This window comes from Microcaecilia unicolor, chromosome 10, assembly GCF_901765095.1.
Source record: "Microcaecilia unicolor chromosome 10, aMicUni1.1, whole genome shotgun sequence".
Lineage (NCBI taxonomy): Eukaryota > Metazoa > Chordata > Amphibia > Gymnophiona > Siphonopidae > Microcaecilia > Microcaecilia unicolor.
The window spans coordinates 24,377,050-24,384,924 of record NC_044040.1 but is presented as its reverse complement, the minus strand read 5'-3'; positions in this window follow the sequence as shown (position 1 = coordinate 24,384,924).

Below are 7,875 nucleotides of genomic sequence, written 5' to 3'. Positions count from 1 at the left end.
CTCAGCTGGCGGGGGGTTGGGGTCCCCCGCCAGCAAAGGTAAGTGACAGCAGTGGCGGGGGGTCCGGAAATGGCGGGGGGGGGGGCTAAAATGTGCCCCCCTCCCTCTGGCTCTGGCCCCCCCCTACCGCCAGAGTCCAGATACGCCCCTGTTCCGCATTGGGTCCTGGTCGGGGGGGGGGGGGGTAGTGGCAACCAAAGACCCTGTGCTTTGCACAGCTTTTATTAACACCAAACTCCACCCCTACTGTGATTCAATAACGTGAAACATTTCTCTCGGCACTCTCTCATAAGCACTCCCCTTGGAGCCAAGCCTCTCCCTCTTCAATCACTTCCCTCTCCCCAATGACTCTAGGGGAGGGGTTTCTCATCAGTCTAGTAATCCCCATTATAGCGGGGGATTTACATAATAAAATACATAAACAGAAAAAATAAAAAGAGAACCCAACTCGAAAAACGGCAACAACTGCTCTTTAGACCCTGCCGTAAAGGATGTATCATATGCACGTGTTCATGGATGATTCTTGGTGGTTATTTTATTCGTTGTTGTATTTTGTGTACAGCAACCAGAACGCTTTTCTTTTTTTATTTTATAAACTGTACCTGCTATACACCGCCTTGGGTGAATCTATAAATAAAACTGTTACATTTTTAAGTTCAGAGGGGTTCGGCCTTTCTGCGCATGCTTTGGTGTCTTTCATGAGAAAGTCATAAGACAAAACAGTGAAGATGACTCAAAAAGTGGACAACTCTCCAGATAAAAATAACTGTTTATTGAATGATGAACAAGACTCGACACAACTGTGTTTCGGACTATACAGGCTGCATCAGGAGTCTAATTACAAAACAACATACAGAATAAATAAATACGTAACATAAAAATACAATTAAAAATGAAAATAAACCTGAAGATAAAATCTGTAAAATGGTGAGAAGGTGCCATATTCTGAGAAGCTTGGTGTCTCATCTGGACAGAGTGGTCGGTATGTATTTTTTGGAAATCAGAATAGACGATGTAGATGGCAAGCTTTCTAGTAAACTACCAGCGTTGCGATCTTTAGTTTGGTCTCCTGAGGAAGCATTCTATGAAACATGGCCTATATCTAGGCCGAGAAAGACAGGAAGAGATCGTGAAAAAAAGTTGAAGATTGCGTGACAGTGTTTATACCGTTGTGTTTTTATAAGAGTACTCTCCACATGAGTTGGACTGGACATCTTCTGATGGTGAAAGTGGTATTTGGAGGTTTGGAAGTAGTGAATCTTCAGTTTGGAGAATAGTACATCAGGCTCTTGTATGAATAAAGACTGGTTTTTATTATAATTCAAGGATTTGAAGGATAGCAATACATATGTTTGAGCCTTTTTGGGTTTTTTTTAGATAATCTAAGAATCGGCACCAGCCCATGTGGAGTTTGGGGTTTACACAAGGGTGAACTATCTCTGGAACAAGTGTATTTACAGAATCAAGACAGCACTGACAGCGAATGATTCATCATCAGTTTAAAAGATAAGTGAAGTTTTTCTATTTTATCTGAAACATCACTGAAGTGGATGTTGGTGCTGTGATTTTCATCTAAATACTACTACTACTACTATTTAACATTTCTAGAGCGCTACAAAGTGTACGCAGCGCTGTACAAACACAGAAGAAAGACAGTCCCTGCTCAAAGATACCATCTTGTTCCAGGGTTGGAATGCATATTCATTAGGGACATCCTGAAAGCTTGACCCACTGCCAACTCTCAAGGACAGAAAGTGAATCTTTCTGTCTTATGTTCTTATGACAATTCTTAGCCAGCAGCTCTGTACAGAATCTGGTCAGTAGATGGTGCTGTTAAGCAATAGCTGAAATGCAATCTCTTCAGGATGCTATGAACACTGCTTCTGCAGCACCAATCTACTCCAAACTTCAAGGCTTTATTAACCGTAATGAGAAAAGCCAATGCTGTTCTTTAATCAGACATGCAGTGGAAAGGTATATAATACTCCTATATCTAAAAAAACCAAGTGTAGGCGTGAACAGCCACTGAAGTCTCATAATTCTGTGCCCAAGAAGTGCAAAGCATGCCAACAATGTAACCACATACACCTTGTGGCAATTCTTGAATGAGAACCTAGTCAGGCAGACTCTCTTTAAAAATTAGCTTACAAAAGTATATGCAATAAAAGTGACCAAGTACTTTGCGCTTCTTATTTGTGAAAAGTACATGCACATTTACCCTCTTTGTTGCCCCCTGGAGAAGAGGGTAAAGCGCATGCAATGTTCGAAACGGTATGCATGTTTTCCTTCTATGAACTCAACACACCTCAGAGCTGTGCTATAGAAGAGATTAACGGCAGCTCACAGGTATACTTAGCAGCATGGAGTAAGTGCAGACGGAATGGGTCAATTGATCTCCTCCTGCCATCATCATCATATACCATGTTAGTACATGCAGTTTTTAAAGCCATTTATCTTAAGTGTGCAAAAGCTGAGACTCAGAAACAGGACACTGTACAGGATTATATGCTACAGAGAGATTAGCAGTGACCGTAGCCCATAGTTAAGAGGGCCACACACAAGAATGGGCAGAATTCAGACACCACAGTATGAGGCAGGCAGCCACTAGGATACAAAAACATTTATATACAATATCATGTACACAAAAATCTTTGCGACATTTAAAATTAATATTTTTAAACAATAGTATCTATTTTAGACTAGTACATGTAAACTTCTGCAATGTATGATGGTAGATGAAAAACAGGTCATACGATGAGAAGAGAAGGTTTCCATACCCTAAGAACAAATCTGAAGAGAAAACTAATTCCAGTGGCTCAAAGAATGCGAGTCTGGAGGGGACGCCTGATGAATGTGGTGGCTATTGTAGCAGAATGGGTGTAATAACCTCTAAAGACTGTGGTTCTTGTAGGTATGCGCTAATTTTTATGACTTGTATGACAGAAGGGAGCACAAACCACTGTGGAGATTTAGTCAGAAGGGAAAAGCTTACTATTCATAGACCGTGGTTCTTGAAGGGTTCTTGCAACAGCCATGGCAGGTGATCTAGCTAAGGACGATACGAACTGACTTGGCTGGCAAAGGTGAAATTAGATCTTACCTGCTAATTTTCTTTCCTCTAGACCCTCCAGACCGGTCAAGACGCGTGGGTTATGTCCTCCTACCAGCAGAGGGAGACTGAGAAAACACTAAGCTTTTGAAGCCTGTATATATAACCTGTGCAGAACCTCCACTAGCCAGTATACCCCTGACAAAGCAGAGAAACAAAAAACACTAACAACAACTAGCAACCCTGTACGTGGTCACAGTAAACTGCAAAAACAAGAAACATCTTCCGCTTGCTCTTACGGAAACATGTTCCTTTGCCTTTGATAAAACAGTTGGGCTTCTACAGGTGGACTATCAAAGAAGAGCCCCACCTGTCCCGGACTCCTATCACAAAACAGAAATAAACAGTCTGCAATTAGAGAAACAACAATTTACAGCAGCCAAGAATTATCCAACAAATACACCTCCTGGCCTCCAATACAGACAGGGCGGGCTCTTGACCGGTCTGGAGGGTCTAGAGGAAAGAAAATTAGCAGGTAAGATCTAATTTCACCTTCCTCAGCGACCCTCCAGACCGGTCAAGACGCGTGGGACGTACCAGAGCAGTAACTAACTTATGGGAGGGACCTACTAAGGCCAGAGGTCAAAACTGCTGCCCCAAAGCGCACCTCGTCCTTTGCATGCACAGGAATCCTATAATGCTTCACAAAGGAATGCAACGAAAACCAAACCGCAGCCCGACAAATATCTAACAGAGAAATCATACTATTCTCCGCCCATGAGGCTGCCATTCCCCTAGTGGAATGAGCAGACCAGCCCCTAGGCACCACAGGACCGTTCACCAAGTAAGCAGATGCAACCGCCTCCTTCAACCACCGTGCTATGGTCACCTTAGGAGCCGCTGCACCCTTCTTTGGGCCACCATGAAGAACGAACAAACGGTCAGAGGCTCTGAAGTCCTGAGTTCCAGAGAGATAACAACTCAAAACTCTCCTGACATCCAGCTTGGCAATACCACGCTGCTCCGAATCTCCAGCCATATCACCCAACACTGGCAGAGAGATGACCTGATTAACATGGAACTCGGAAACCACCTTGGGCAAAAAAGGAAAGCACCGTCCGCAACGAAACCTTTCCCTCAGAAAGGACAAAAATGGTTCCCTAAAAGACAAAGCCTGAAGCTCTGAAACACTCCGTGCTGAAGTAATCGCCACCAACAAGACCGCCTTTAAAGATAAATCCTTACAAGATGCCGATACCAGAGGCACAAACGGAGGCCTGATCAAAGCATCCAAAACTAGCTTCAAATCCCACGGAGGCACCATCCGTCACTGAGGCGGACGCAGCAACTTAACACCCTTCAAAAAACGCACTACCTCAGGCACAGACGCGAAGGACTTTCACTGAAGCTTCCCACGAAAACATGACAAAGCTGCCACCTGAACCTTCAGTGTAGACAAGGCCAGACCTCTATCAACACCATCGTGCAAAAATTCCAAAACTTCCGCCACCGAAGAGTGAAACGGCCGAACTCGATGGTCTTCACACCAGTGCTCAAAGATTCTCCAAACCCGGACATACACCAAGGAAGTGGATCGTCTACGGCAACTCAACATCGTAGCAAAGCCACTGGACGAAAGCCCCTTCTTCTTCAACTTGTGCCGCTCAAGAGCCAAACCATAAGCGAAAACCGAGCCGGATCCGGCATGATTATCGGGCCTTGACACAGAACTGATCCCAACAAAGGCAGGGCCGCCGCCTCTGCCAACCGCACCAGGTCTCCATACCATGGTCGACGCTGCCAATCCGAAGCTACCAGAATCACCCGACCGGAGTGATGTTCGATGCGCTATATTACTCGACCGACTAACAGCCACAGAGGAAACACATACAGTCACTCCCGAAGCCAAGGCAACAGAAGAGTGTCGATTTCCTCCGCTCAAGGGTCTCTTCAGCGACTGAAAAAAAAAAAAAATCTCTTAACTTGCGCATAGCGAGCCGTTGCGCTAAGATCACCGAAAGTCCCCAGACCGACACAACTCACTGGAACACTGACCGAAGAAAAGACCACTCTCTGGGATCTAGAGTGTGCCTGCTGAGATAATCTGCATCTATGTGACCTACCCCGGCCACATGCGCTGCCAAGAGAGCCTGAAGATGAGTTCAACTGCGCCGCCAAGGCTCTTTGTTCCCCCCTTGACGGTTGACATATGCTACTGCCATGGCATTGTCACAGAGCACTCGGACTGCCTTGTGGCGAACCACCGACGTCAAGGCCTGGCGCGCCACCCGAATGGCCCGAGTTTCCAGCCGGTTGATGGACCACTCTGCTTCTGCCCGAGACCACCGGCCTTGAGCTACCTGACTGAGACAATGTGCCCCCCAACCTTGCAGACTGGCATCCGTGACCATTATCAGCCCCTGTGGGGACTCCAACGGCATTCCTTTCCCAAATTGCGCGGACTGAGCCACCAGCGGAGACTGAGACGAGGGGCCACCGACAGCGGACAACACATTTCCAAGTCCTGCGACAGAGGGGACCAACGACTGAGCAGAGCTGACTGTACCTGACGCATGTGCGCCCTGGCCCACGGAACTACCTCTATGGTCGCCGCCATCAGGCCCAGGACCTGACGATAAGTACGGGCCGTCGGCGCCTTCTCTGCAAGGAACCGACGAATCGGACCCTGTAACTTGGAACCAAAAGGCTGCACAAAGGAAAGTGAAGATAAGCTTCCGTCAAATCCAGGGAAGTGAGAAACTCTCCTTTCCTGACCGCACCAGTGACCGACCGCAACGTCTCCATCTGGAAAGAGGGCACCTTGAGTGCCGCATTGACCCTTTTGAGATCTAAAATGGGACGAAAAGTGTCCTCTTTCTTGTGGACCACAAAATAGATCAAATAGCACCCTGAGCGTTGCTGATCTGAAGGAACAGGAACCACGGCTCCCAACGCGAGCAGCCACCGCAGAGTGTCCCTCACTGCTGCCCTCTTGCTCCAAGACCGACAGAGGGATTCCAGAAACACTTCGGGAGAACAGCTTTCGAATTCCAGCGCACATCCGCCTCGAAACACCTTGAGAACCCACTGATCTGACCTGATTTGGGCCCAACTCTGGTAAAACAGACTCAGCCGAGCCCCAACATGCACCAGAGCCTGGGAATTGTGGCCTGAATACTAACCTCCCGCGGAAAAGCCACGCCCTCCGCGACGACTCTCACGAAAGAACTGTGTGCGCTGGAAAAACCGACCCCTAGAGGTCCTACTACTATTAAACATTTCTATAGCACTACTAGACTTATGCAGCGCTGTACAAATTAACATGAAAAGACAGTCCCTGCTCAACAGAGCTTACAATCTAAATTGGACAAACAGACAGCTAGGGGTAGGTCCCACTCGATCTGCCCGGCCTATACCGCTGAGCCTCCCTAAACCGTCCCAGAGAGGAACTAGTTCTGGCCCCTGCCTTGAACCGAAAATCTGGAAGCCATAGAACCTTGGTATCACTAAGACCTCACACTAACTTGTCCAAATCTTCTCCAAAGAGCATAGCTCCCTTAAGTGGCAGAGACCCACAACCATAGCCATATTTTTTGTTTTTTTTTTTTTTTTGTCTGAAGTAGGCAACAAATCATAAAAGCCTCAGACAAAAAGGATGAACCCATGTCCAAGTCGGCTAACTCCTGACCCCCAGAAGAACCAACATCTACCGAATCATCCAGGAGCTTCTCGGCCCAACGAAAACATGCCCGAGCTACCAGACCCCCACAAACCGAGGCCTGCAGGGCTAGAGCCGACAAAACAAAACTACGCTTGAGAAAAGATCCCAACTTCCTATCCTGAGGATCACGGAGGGCCGTTCCTCCATCAACCGGGATAGCCGTAGCTATAATTACTGCCGTCACTACTGCATCTACCGTGGGAGCCTTAAAGGAATCCCTATCGTCCTGAGGGAGGGGATAAAGCCTCGCCATTGCCTTTGCCACCTTACACGGCAAATCCCATTCCTGACAAATCATCTCCCGGAGATCCTTGTTCATAGGGAAGGCTCACGCCTGACGCTGAATGCCCTTCACCAACGGAACCTGGACAGTTTCCCCCAAAGCCACCTCAGGACCAAACTGAAGGGTGGACGACACCTGATCTATGAGTTCTGACAGCTCATCTCTATGGAAAATCCGCACTACTGAAGGATCCTCTCCAGGAATCCAACAATCCTGCTCCTGAGAGCCGTCAATTCCATCTGACTCCCCCAGATCACTAAGCGCAGCTTCTGCAGCTACAGGAGAAAAAACATTGCCTGTCCTCTGACCACTCTAACCGTGGTCTCTCAGCCAAGACGGAAATAGCCCCCTCTTCCAATTGGGGGGGGGGGGAGGGGGGGGGTCCCGATCTCTAAGCCTGATACCGCGTCCAGACAAAATCTGGAGGAAAGCCCACCATTCCTGGACCGTCATTAGGCCCTTTTGTGCCAAAAACGGAGGCCGCAGGCCCAAAACCAGCCGGCTCCACGGGCCGCGTCAGACTCAAGATGGCGGCTGTTCCCGCCGAAACTGTTCCCGCTGACAGCGGCCCTGCCTACGCTCCCGCTGACCCGGAGACTCCCGACACCATCGATCCCTCCGCGGTCAAGTCGGGGGGTGCCGCAGCCACCTTTATAGGTGCACCGCAAAGCTACACTGAGCGCCTGGCGCCTCTACCCCTCGCCACGAGCACGCGCGACATCGGAGGAGCTGGGCCGCCATAAACCACGAGGGAAGGGAAAAGCTGTTCCGCAAACGCGCCAAACCAAAAACTCACTCACACTGCAAAAGCACTGGAGAAAG